Source organism: Callithrix jacchus, chromosome 12 (genome assembly GCF_049354715.1).
Source record: "Callithrix jacchus isolate 240 chromosome 12, calJac240_pri, whole genome shotgun sequence".
In the NCBI taxonomy this organism is placed as follows: Eukaryota; Metazoa; Chordata; class Mammalia; order Primates; family Cebidae; genus Callithrix; species Callithrix jacchus.
In genome coordinates, this window is record NC_133513.1 from 54,835,576 (window position 1) to 54,849,265 (window position 13,690).

General features: G+C 39.2%; 1 long non-coding RNA gene across 3 annotated transcripts in view; it reads right to left on the reverse strand.

Annotated features, from left to right (window-relative positions):
* LOC103796689 (uncharacterized) overlaps window positions 1–6,275 on the reverse strand; it is a 39,054-nt gene extending 32,779 nt beyond the window's left edge. The window contains exons 1-2 of one of the 3 annotated variants that reach the window (XR_008475245.2): window positions 6,140–6,275; window positions 141–264 (exon numbers count right to left, since the gene is read on the reverse strand). This is a non-coding gene — a long non-coding RNA (uncharacterized LOC103796689). Of the gene's footprint in view, window positions 1–140; window positions 265–5,078; window positions 5,201–6,139 lie in introns of those variants that run through there. The other 2 variants (XR_013524888.1, XR_008475247.2) reach the window with 2 other exon arrangements.
* Window positions 6,276–13,690: the final 7,415 nt, after the last annotated feature.

A 13,690-nucleotide genomic window follows, 5' to 3' on the forward strand; every position in this document is an offset into this window, starting at 1 on the left:
TACCTGTCATCCCAGCACTTTGGGAGGTAGAGGCAGGAGGACTGCAAGAGCCTAGGTGTTTGAGACCAGCCTGGGCAACAAAGACTCAATTTCTATATAAAAAAAAATTGTCTAAATTGGCTGGGTGTGGTGGTGCATACCTGTAGTCCCAGCTACTTGGGAAACTGATGCAGGAGGATCACTTGAGCACAGGAGGTCAAGGCTACAGACAGTTATGAGCACACCACTGCACTCCAGCCTGGGCAACAAAACTAAACTCTGTCTCTGTAACAAAAAAAGGAAAAAAAAGAAAGATGCTGTTTTATGATAGTCTCAATAAAAAAAGAGAAAAAAAGACAGAAGAGAAAACCCTGAATGTGCCACAAAAAAACTCTTAGAACAGATAAATGAATTCAGCAAAGTTTCAGGATACAAAATAAACATACAAAATTAGTAGTGTTTCTATACACCAATAATGAGCTAGCCAAGAAAGAAATTAAGAAAGCAATCCCATTCACAATAGTTACACAAAGATCAAACACCTAGGAATAAATTTAACCAAGGAAGTAAAAGATCTCTATTGATGAAAAAAATTAAAAAGCACATTAAAAAATGGAAAGACATTTCATGTTCATGGATTGGGAGAATTAATATTGTGATAATGACCATACAACCAAAAGCAATCTACAGATTCAATGCAATTCCTCTCAAAATACCAATAGCATTCTCCACAGAAACAGAAAAAAAAAATCCTAAAATTTGTATGGAACTGCAAATGACCCCAAATAGCCAAAACAATCCTGAACAAAAAGAACAAAGCTGGAGGCATCATACTACCAGGCTTCAAAATATACTACAAAGCTATAACAACCAAAACAGCATTGTACTGGCATACAAACAGAAAACAAACACATAGTTCAATGGAACAAAATAAGAACCCAGAAATAAATCTATGTGTTTACAGCCAACTGATTTTCAACAAAGATGCCAAGAACACTCACTGGTAAAGGAACAGTTTCTTCAGTAATGGTGTTAGGGAAACTAGATATCCGCATGCAGAAAAATGAAACTAGACACTCATCTCTCACCATATAAAAAATTAAAATAAATTAAAGACTTATATGTAAGACCCAAAATGATGAAAATACTAGAAGAAAGCATAAAGAAAATGCTTCCAGACGTTGCTCTGGGCAAAGATTTTATTGTAGAAAACATTTTCAAACTATTATCTGACAAGACAGCCAGAATACACAAGGAACTCAAACAACTGAACAGCAAAATAATAATCATAATTATTATTATTTGATTTTTAAATGGGCAAATGAGCTGAATACACATCTCTCAAAAGAAAACATACAAATGGCCAATGGATATATTTTTTAAACACTCAGCATCACTAATCACCAGGGAGATGCAAATCGAAATCACAATGAGATATCTCACCCCAGTTAGAACGGCTATTATCAAGAAGATTAAAAAAAAACAAGGCCAGGCGCGGTGGCTCAAGCCTGTAATCCCAGCACTTAGGGAGGCCTAGGTGGGTGGGTCACGAGGTCAAGAGATCGAGTCCATCCTGGTCAACATGGTGAAACCCCGTCTCTACTAAAAATAAAAAAAATAAAAAAATTAGCAGGGCATGGTGGCATGTGCCTGTAATCCCAGCTACTCAGGAGGCTGAGGTAGGAGAATTGCCTGAACCCAGGAGGCGGAGGTTGCAGTGAGCCGAGATCACTCCACTCCACTCCAGTCTGGCAGCAAAGCAAGACTCCATCTCAAACAACAAAAAAAATACTGGTGAAAATGCAGAGGAAAAAAACTATTATACGCTGTTAGTGGGAATGTAAATTAGGACAGCCATTATGGAAAACGGTATGTAGGTTCCTCAAAAAACTACAAAGAGATCTACCATATAATCCAGGAATCCCACTTCTGGGTATATCCAAAGAAAAGGGAATCAGTATGTCAAAGAGATTATCTGCACTCCCCTGTTTATTGCAGCACTACTCACAATGGCCAAGATATGGAATCTATTTGTGTCTACCAACAGATGAATGGATAAAGAAAATATGTTACATCTACATAATGAAATACTATTGAGCCATACAAAGAACAAAAGCCTGTCATTCAGGGCAATATGGATGTGCCTGGAGGACATTACATTAAGTGAAATAAGCCAGACACACAAAGACAAATACTGAATGTTTTTACACATATGTAAAATCTAAAAAGGTTGATTTCACAGAGGTAGAAAGTAGAATAGTAGACTAGTGATTCCTAAAGGTAGGGAAGGGGACCTAGGTCAGGGGAGGTCGGGGGTAGTGGAAATAGCCAAAAGTTGGTTAACAGATATCAAAGTAGAGCTAGACAGGAGGAATAAGTTGAGTTCTGAAGCACTACAGGGTGACCATAATTAACAACAATTTGTTGTCTATTTTCAAATAGCTAGAAAAGTGAATTTTGAATGTTCCTAACATAAAGACATGGTAAATGTTTAAAGTGATGGAATGCTAATTGTCATGATTTGATCATCACACATTGTATACACATATCAAAACTATCATACAAGGGCTCACGCTTGTAACCCCAAAAATTTGGGAGGCTGAGGCAGGTGTGGTGGTGGGCGCCTGTAATCCCAGCTACTGGGGAGGTAGAGACAGGAGAATTGCTTGAACCCAGCGGGCAGAGGTTGCAGTGAGCTGAGATAGCACCACTGTACTCCATCCTGGCCTACAGGGCAAGATTTCATCTGGAAAAAAAAATTCAGACTGTACCCCATAAATATGTACAATTAATTATGTGTCAACTAAAAATAATAAACATTTTAAAAGTAAGAACAAGAAAGAAAGACTGCCATCAAAGTAGAAGCAATAACTTACTTCTCGAAAATTGAAGGCCAGAACACTGAAAGATATCTTTAAAGTCCTGAATTAAATAATTGCCAACTCATCATTACATATTTTGCAAAAATATCTTTCAAAAATAAATGAAAAATAAAGACATTTCTAGCCAAACAAAAATTGAAGCATTTATAATTAGCACACAGAAAGAGAGAGAGAGAGAGAAAAAACAAATGAAGGAAGGAAGGAAGGAAAAGAAAAGAAAAGAAATGAGGAAAGAAAGGAAAAGAAAAGAAAGGAGGAAAGGGAAGAAAGATAGATCTCAGGCAGAAGGAAAATGACCAGATTAAGATCATGGATATTCAGAAAACAATAAAGAGCTAAAGGAATGGTAAAGGTTTGACAGCCGAATTCTACCAGACACACAAAGAGGAGCTGGTACCATTCCTTCTGAAACTATTCCAAATAATCCAAAAAGAGGGAATCCTTCCCAAATCATTTTATGAGACCAACATCATCCTGATACCAAAACCCGGCAGAGACCCAACAAGAAAAGAAAACTTCAGGCCAATATCCATGATGAACATAGATGCAAAAATCTTCAATAAAATACTGGCAAGCCGATTGCAACAGCAAATCAAAAAACTTATTCATCACGATCAAGTAGGATTCATCCCAGGAATGCAAGACTGGTTCAACATACGCAAGTCTATAAACGTAATTCACCACATAAACAGAACCAAAAACAAAAACCACATGATTATCTCAATTGACGCAGAGAAGGCATTTGACAAAATACAACAGCCCTTTATGCTAAAAACCCTCAATAAACTCAGTATCGATGGAACGTATCTCAAAGTAATAAAAGCTATTTATGACAAACCAACAGCCAATATCATACTGAATGGGCAAAAACTGGAAGCATTCCCTTTGAAATCCGGCACTAGACAAGGATGCCCTCTCTCACCACTCCTATTCAATATAGTACTGGAAGTTCTAGCCAGAGCAATCAGGCAAGAAAAAGAAATAAAGGGTATTCAAATAGGAAAGGTGGAAGCCAAATTGTCTCTATTTGCAGACGACATGATAGTATACCTAGAAGACCCCATCGCCTCAGCCCAAAAACTCCTGAAACTGATAAGCAACTTCAGCAAAGTCTCAGGATATAAAATCAATGTGCAAAAATCACAAGCATTCGTCTACACCAATAACAGACTTAAAGAAAGCCAAATCAAGAACAAACTGCCATTCACAATTGCTACAAAAAGAATAAAATACCTTGGAATACAACTCACAAGGAATGTAAGAGACCTCTTCAAGGAGAACTACAAGCCACTGCTCAACGAAATCAGAGAGGACACAAACAGAGGGAATGGTAAAGGTGTCTCTAAAACCAAAATGAATATGTTGTCTATATAGAAAATTCCAAAGAATCTACCGAAAAAAAAAACTCTTAGAACTAATAGCAAGTGACTTTAGCAAGGTCATAAGATGCAGGGCAAATATACAAAAAATCGACTGTATTTCTATATACTATAGAAATTTCTATATACTATTTCTATATAGCAATGAACATTGGAATTCCAATTTTTATTAGTGCGATACAAAAGCAATTGATGTTCTTGCCATTACTTTCAATGGCAAAAACCACAATCGCTTTTGCACCAACCTAATAAAAGCAATACTGCAGTCAGGCATGATGGCTCATGCCTTTAAATCCAGCATTTAGGGAGGCCAAGGAGAGGATCACTTGACTACAGGAGTTATACGATCACACCACTGCACTCCAGCCCAGGTGACAGAGTGAGACCCTATCTCAAAATAGAAAAAAGGGAAAAAAAAAGCAATACCATTTATAATAGCACCCCCAAAATGAAGGATTTAGTTATAAATCTAACAAAATATGTGCAGGATCTGTATGTTGAAAAGTATGAAATACTGACAAAAGAAATCAAAGGAGAAATTCAAATAAAGGGAAAAATATGCCATGTTTATGGATTAAAAGAATCAAATTATTAAGATGACAATTCCCCCAAAATTGATCTATAGATTCATTGCAATCTTAATCAAAATCTCATATACTTTTTATTGTCACTAGAACAAATTGATTCTAAAATGTATAGAATTTTAGAATCTATCAATTTCTGTAATTTATAGAAATATAGATTATAATTTGGATATTCTAGATGCAGAATAGCCAAAACAATTTCAAAAAGTAGAAATAATGTTAAAGAATTCAAACCACCCAATTTCAAGACTTACTTGAAAGCTGCAGTAATCAAGATAGTGTGGAGCTGGGTGCTGTGCCTTGCACCTGTAATCCCAGCTACTTTAGAAGGCTGAGGCAGGAGAACCACTTGATCTTGAGAGTTCAAGGCAGCAATGAGTAAGCTGATTGTGCCAATACACTCTAGCCTGGGCAACAGAGCAATGCTCTGTCACTAAAAATACAGTGTGGTGTTGGCAAAAAGATAGACATGTAAATCAATGACACAGAACAGAGTCTAGAAATAGACCCAGGCAAATAGAGTCAGCTGATTTTTGAACAGATGTGCAAAGGCAAAAGGCAATTCAATGGAGAAAAAATGGTCATTTCAACAAATGGTTCTAAAGTAATGAACCTCAACCCATACCTCATACCTTATACAAAAATTAACTCAACACTCCTAGATAGATACCCAAGATAATTAAAAACATATGTGTACTCAAAAACATGTGTATGAATATTCACAGAAGTATCATTCATAATAGTCAAAAAGCGAAAACAACCCAAATGTCCATTGAATGATGAATGAATAAGTAAAATGGGCATATTCATACAATGAAATATTATTCAGCCATAAAAAGTCATGAAGTACTGATGCATGCTACATAATAGATGAATCTTGAAACTATTATGCTAAGTGAAAGAATCTACAGAGACAAAATAAAATAGTTGCTTAGGGCTGAGAGGAGGAGGAACTAGGAATCCCAGCAAATGAGCATGGGAATAAAATGCCCTAGAATTAGATAGTGGTGATGGTTGCACAACTTTATGAATATATTAAAGACCAATAAAATATGTAATTTAAAGTGGTGAATATTATGGTATGTGATTTATATCTCAATAAAACAAATATATATACATATATAATTAATTCAAGATGGATCATAGGCTGGATGCAGTGGCTCATGCCTGTAATCCCAACAATTTAGGAGGCTGAGGTAGGAGAATCACTTGAGGCCAGCAGTTTGAGACCAGACTGGGCAACAAAGCCAGATCCTGTCTCTAAAAAAATAAATAATTAGCTAGGTGTGGTGGTGTGTGCCTGTAGTCCAGTTACCTTGAGGCTGAGGTAGGAGGATCCTTTGAGCCCAGGAGCTTGAGACTGAAATGAGCAATGACCATACTTCTGCATTCCAGCCTGGTTGCCTGGGTGATAGAGTGAGACCCTGTCTCAAAAAAAAAAAAAGGATCATAAACCTAAATGTACAATGTACTTCTAGAAGAAATACAGGAGAAAATAATCATGACCCTAGGTATTATCCATAAAAGAAAAAAATGACAATTTTAACTTTATGACAATTTAAAACTTTTGTTTTGCAAATGATACTTTCAAGAGAATCCAAAAGCAAACCACAGATTGCAATAAAATATTTGCAAATCATACTTCTGACAAAGACTTGTATATAAAATTTATAAAGAATGCTCAAAATTCAAAAATAAGAAAACAAGCAATCCAATTTTTTAAATGGCAAAAGTTCTGAACACACACTTCACCAAAGAAGATATATGTATGGCTAAAAAGCACATGAAAAAATGCTCAACACAATTAGTCATTAAGGACATGCAAAGTAAAACCATCATGAGATACTTAAAAAAAAAAAAAAAAAACCTGACAATGTCGAGTACTACCAAAGTGTGGAGCAATTGTAAACCTCAAATATTGCTGGTGGAAATGAAAAATGGTACAGCCACCTTGGAAAACAATTTGGCAGCTTCTTAAAAATTAAACATATGGCCAAGGCAAGTGGATCACCTGAGGTCAGGAGTTCAAGACCAGCCTGGCCAATATGGTGAAACCCCATCTCTACTAAAAATATAAAAAGTAGCTGGGCGTGGTGGTGGACACCTGTAATCCCAGCTACTCAGGAAGATGAGGCAAGGTAATCACTTGAACCCAGGAGGCAGAGGTTGCAGTGAGCCGAAATTGCACCATTGCACTCCAGCCTGGGCAATAAGAGCAAGATTCCATCTTAAAGAAAAAAAAAAATTAAACATACCCATACAATACAAACTCAAAATCCCACTTCTAGGTATTTGCCCAAGAGAAATGAAAACCTATGTCTATAAAAATAAATGTTTAGGAGTAAGGAAGATGGCACTGTAGGACCAACTCAGGATTGCAGCTCCCAATGAAAGCACAGAGAATGAGTGGACACCGCATTTCCAGATGGATCCTTATTGCCCACAGACCAGGAGATTTCCAGGTGTAGGAGCCCCATGGGCCTCCAGCATGGCAGTTTGGGCCGGGGCCGCAGCGCAGCCGCACTCCGTACAAAATACACTGGTTTGGTTGCCCTCTTAAACCAGCAATTGGAGATTTTGGAAGGCAGATTGGCACATTCATCTGATTAAACAGGACTTAAACAGAAAGCCAGGCCAGGAGATTCCTGGGCAGCAACGTTGTTTCAGCCGGCGCAGTGGGTCACTGCATGGGAAATGACATAAATCCCAGCGGCCTTTGAGCAGGTGACTGGAACACCTGGGAGAGAGTCAACTGTTCAACTTAGAAAAAAAGTGCTCTGAGGCAGGGAGCCAGGTGATCAGGCTCGTCGGGTCCCACCCCCACAAAAACAAACAAAACAGCAATTGGAAACGCTCAGGGTTGAGAGTTTCACAGCAAGCACAGCTGAACCCAGGACAGTGCAGCTCAGTGGGGGAGGGGCGTCCGCCATTACTGAGGCACTCGACCCCTACGGAGGTACTCTGCCATTGAGGACGCAGCCTGCTGTTACTGAGGCAACCCGCCATAACAGAGAGAGTCCTCCATTACAGAGGCAGGCCACCATTGCCACCGCAGTTCTAACCACACCCATATAAACAGGACTACAGGGAATTACACACGGCAGCAGGGCAGAGCCCGCGACAGCAGGGCAGAGCTCACGGCAGCAGGGCGGAGCCCACAACAGCAGGGCAGAGCCCACAGCAACAAGGCGGAGCCCATGGCAACAGGGCGGAGCCCACGGCAGCTCAGCATAGCCACTACAGGCAGGCAATGACTAGACTGCCTCCTCGCTGGGCAGGACAGTGCAACGGATACTCATAAATAAAGCCCTAACTCCCCGGGACAGAGCACCTCAGGAAAAAAAAAAGGGGCTTTATGAGTTCTGCTGCTGCAGACTTAAATGTACCTGCCTAGCAGCCCTGAATGAACAATGGAGCTCACAGCTCAGCACTTGAGCTCCTATAAAGTACAGACTGTCTCCTCAAGCAGCTCCCTGACCCCCATATATCCAAAGAGTCACCTCACAAAGGACTGATCAGACTGACATCTGGCATGCATCATTCAGGGACAAAGATAGCAGAAGAAGAATCTGGTAGCAACCCTTATGGTTCTGCAGCTGCTACAGGAGTTCCCCAGGCAAGCAGGGCCTGGAGTGGACCTCAGCAGTCCTACAGCAGAGGGACCAGACTGTTAGAAGAAAAACTAAGAAATGGAAATACTTCATCATCAACAATCTGGACGTCCACTCAGAGACCCAATCAGAAAATCATCAACTACTCAGACAACAGGTGGATAAATCCACAAAGATGGGAAGAAACCAATGCAAAAAGGAGGAAAACACCCGAAACCAGAACACCTCGCCTCCTACAAGAAACTACAACTCCTCACCAGCAAGGAAACAAAGCTGGGTGGAGAATGAGTGTGATGAAATGACAAAATCAGACTTCAGAAGGTGGGTAATGAGAAACTTCTGTGAGCTAAAAGAACATGTTCTAAATCAATGCAAAGAAACTAAGAACCTTGAAAAAAGATTTGAGGAAATGAAAACAGGAATGGACAACTTAGAGAGGAATATGAGTGAATTGATGGAGCTGAAAAACACAACACGAGAACTTCGCGAAGCATGCACAAGTTTCAACAGCCGAATTGACCAGGCAGAAGAAAGGATATCAGAAGTCAAAGATCAACTCAATAAAATAAAATGAGAAGCCAAGATTAGAGAAAAAAGCACAAAAAGGAATGAACAAAGTCTCCAAGAAATATGGGACTATGTGACGAGACCTAATCTACTTTTGATAGGTGTACCTGAATGTGACAAAGAGAATGAATCCAAGCTGAAAAATACTCTTCAGGACATTATCCAGGAAAATTTCCCCAACCTAGCAAGGCAGGCCAATATTCAAGTCCAGGAAATGTAGAGAAAACCACAAAGATATTCCACAAGAAGAGCAACACCAAGGCACATAATCGTCAGATTCACCAGGGTTGAAATGAAGGAGAAAATGCTAAAGGCAGCCAGAGAGGAAGGTCGGGTCACCCTCAAAGGGAAGCCCATCAGACTCACAGCAGATCTCTTGGCAGAAACCCTACAAGCCAGAAGAGAGTGGGGGCCAATATTCAACATCCTTAAAGAAAAGAACTTTCAACCCAGAATTTCATATCCAGCCAAACTGAGCTTCAGAAGTGAAGGGAAAATAAAATTCTTTGTGAACAAGCAAGTACTCAGAGATTTTATCACCACCAGGCCTGCTTTACAAGAGCTCCTGAAAGAGGCACTACACATAGAAAGGAACAACCAGTACCAGCCATTCCAAAAACATATCAAATGCTAAAGAGCATCAACAAAATGAAGAATCTGCATCAACTAACGGGCAAAACAGCCAGCTAGCATCAAAATGGCAGTATCAAATTCACACATAACAATATTAACCCTAAATGTAAATGGGCTAAGTGCACCAATCAAAAGACACAGACTGGCAAATTGGATAAAAATCCAAAATCCATCGCTGTGCTGTATCCAGGAAACCCATCTCACATGCAAGGATACACAAAGGCTCAAAATAAAGGGATGGAGGAAGATTTACCAAGCAAATAGAGAGAGAGAAAAAAAAAAGCAGGAGTTGCAATTCTCGTCTCTGATAAAATAGACTTTAAAGCAACAAAGATCAAACGAGACAAAGAATGACATTACATAATGGTAAAAGGATCGATACAACAAGAAGAGCTAACAATTCTAAACATATATGGACCCAATACAGGAGCACCCAGATATATAAGGCAAGTTCTTAATGACTTACAAAGAGACTTAGACTCCCACACAATAATAGTGGGAGACTTTAACACTCCACTGTCAATATTAGACAGATCAACCAGACAGAAAATTAACAAGGATATCCAGGACTTGAACTCAGACCTGGAACATGCAAACCTGATAGACATTTACAGAACTCTCCACCCCAAATCCACCGAATATATATTCTTCTCAGCACCACATCACACCTACTCTAAAATTGACCATATAATTGGAAGTAAAGCACATTGGAAGAAAGCAAATGTAAAACAACTGAAATCATAACAAACAGTCTCTCAGACCACAGTGCAATCAAGTTAGAACTCAGAATTCAGAAACTAACTCAGAACCACATAGCTTCGTGGAAAGTGAACAACTGGCTCTTGAATGTTGACTGGATAAACAATGAAATGAAGGCAGAAATAAAGAAGTTCTTCAAAACCAATGAGAACGAAGACACAACGTAACAGAATCTCTAGGACACATTTAAAGCAGTCTCTAGAGGAAAATATATAGCAATAATTGCCCACATGAGAAGAGTGGAGATATCCAAAATTGACACCCTATCATCAAAATTGAAAGAGCTAGACGAGCAAGATAAAAAAAACTCAAAACCTAGCAGAAGACAAGAAATAACTAAGTTCAGAGCAGAACTGAAGGAGATAGAGACAAAAAAAAACCCTTCAAAAAAATCAATGAATCCAAGAGCTAGTTTTTTGAAAAGATCAACAAAATAGACCACTAGCCAGACTGATAAAAAAGAAAAGAGAGAATAACAAAATAGATGCAATAAAAAACGATAAAGGGGAAATCACCACAGATTCCAGAGAAATTCAAACCATCATCAGAGAATATTACAAACAACTCTATGCACATAAACTAGTAAACCTGGAAGAAATGGATAAATTCCTGGACACCTGTGTCCTCCCAAGCCTAAACCAGGAGGAAGCCAAAACTATGAATAGACCAATAACAAGGTCTGAAGTTGAGGCAGGAATTAAGAGCCTACCACACAAAAAAAAAATTCCAGGTCCAGATGGGTTCACAGCCGAATTCTACCAGACACACAAAGAGGAGCTGGTACCATTTCTTCTGAAACTATTCCAAATAATCCAAAAAGAGGAAATCCTTCCCAAATCATTTTATGAGACCAACATCATCCTGATACCAAAACCTGGCAGAGACTCAACAAGAAAAGAAAACTTCAGGCTAATATCCATGATGAACATAGACACAAAAATCTTCAATAAAATACTGGCAAGCCGATTGCAACAGCACATCAAAAAGCTTATCCACCATGATCAAGCAGGATTCATCCCGGGGATGCAAGGCTGGTTCAACATACGCAAGTCTATCAACGTAATTCACCACATAAACAGAACCAAAAACAAAAACCACATGATTATCTCAATTAACGCAGAGAAGGCCTTTGACAAAATTCAACAGCCCTTTATGCTAAAAACCCTCAATAAACTCGGTATTGATGGACTGTATCTCAAAAAAATAAAAGCTATTTATGACAAACCAACAGCCAATATCATACTGATGGGCAAAAACTGGAAGCATTCCCTTTGAAATTCCCTCTGGCACTAGACAAGGATGCCCTCTCTCGCAACTCCTATTCAATATAGTACTGGAAGTTCTAGCCAGAGCAATCAGGCAAGAAAAAGAAATAAAGCGTATTCAAATAGGAAAGGAGGAAGCCATATGTCTCTATTTGCAGACAACATGATAGTATATCTAGAAGACCCCATCATCTCAGCCCAAAAACTCCTGAAACTGATAAGCAACTTCAGCAAAGTCTCAGGATATAAAATCAATGTGCAAAAATCACAAGCATTCGTCTACACTAATAACAGACTTAAAGAGAGCCAAATCAAGAATGAACTGCCATTCACAATTGCTACAAACAGAATAAAATACCTAGAAATACAACTCACAAGGAACGTAAGGGACCTCTTCAAGGAAAACTACAAACCACTGCTCAATGAAATAAGAGAGGATACAAACAGATGGAGAAACATTCCATGTTCATGGTTAGGAAGAATCAATATCATGAAAATGGCCATAATGCCCAAAGTAATTTACAGACTCAATGCTATCCCCGTCAAGCTACCACTGACTTTCTTCACAGAACTGGAAAAAACCACCTTGAACTTCATATGGAACCAAAAGAGAGCCCACATAGCCAAGTCAATTCTAAGCAAAAAGAACACAGCAGGAGGCATCACACTACCGGACTTCAAACTATACTACAAGGCTACAGTAATCAAAACAGCATGGTACTGGTACCAAAACGGAGATATAGACCAATGGAACAGAACAGAGGCATCGGAGGCAACACAGCATATCTACATCCATACAATCTTTGATAAACCTGACAAAAACAAGCAATGGGGAAAGGATTCCCTGTTTAATCAATGGTGTTGGGAAAACTGGCTAGCCATGTGCAGAAAGCAGAAACTGGACCGCTTCCTGACACCTTACACTAAAATTAACTCCAGATGGATTAAAGACTTAAACATAAGGCCTGGCACCATAAAAACCCTAGAAGAAAATCTAGGCAAAACCATCCAGGACATAGGAGTAGGCAAGGACTTCATGACCAAAACACCAAAAGCATTGGCAACAAAAGCCAAAATGGACAAATGGGACCTAATCAAACTCCACAGCTTCTGCATGGCAAAAGAAACAGTCACTAGAGTGAATCGGCAACCAATAGAATGGGAAAAAATTTTTGCAGTTTACCCATCTGACAAAGGGCTGATATCCAGAATTTACAAAGAACTCAAACAGATTTACAAGAAGAAAATAAACGAGCCCATTCAAAAATGGGCAAAAGATATGAACAGACACTTTACAAAAGAAGACATACATGAGGCCAACAAACATATGAAAAAATGCTCATCATCACTGGTCATTAGAAAAATGCAAATCAAAACTACATTGAGATACCATTTCATACCAGTTAGAATGGCGATCATTAAAAAATCTGGAGACAACAGATGCTGGAGAGGATGTGGAGAAATAGGAACACTTTTACATTGCTGGTGGGAGTGTAAATTAGTTCAACCATTGTGGAAGACAGTGTGGCGATTCCTCAAGGACCTAGAAATAGAAATTCCATTTGACCCAGCGATCCCATTACTGGGTATATATGCAAAATACTATAAACTGTTCTACTATAAGGACACGTGCACACAAATGTTTATTGCAGCACTGTTTACAATAGCAAAGACCTGGAACCAACCCAAATGCCCATTGACGATAGACTGGAGTGGGAAAATGTGGCACATATACACCATGTAATATTATGCAGCAATCAAAAATGATGAGTTCATGTCCTTTGTGTGGACATGGATGAATCTGGAGAACATCATTCTCAGCAAACTGACACAAGAACAGAAAATGAAATACCACATATTCTCACTCATAGGCGGGTGATGAACAATGAGAACACATGGACACAGGGAGGGGAGCACTACACACTGGGGTCTATTGGGGGGAATGGGGGAGGGACAGCGGGCAGGGGAGCTGGGGAGGGATAGCATGGGTAGAAATGCCAGATGTGGGTGAAGGGGAGGAAAGCAGCAAAT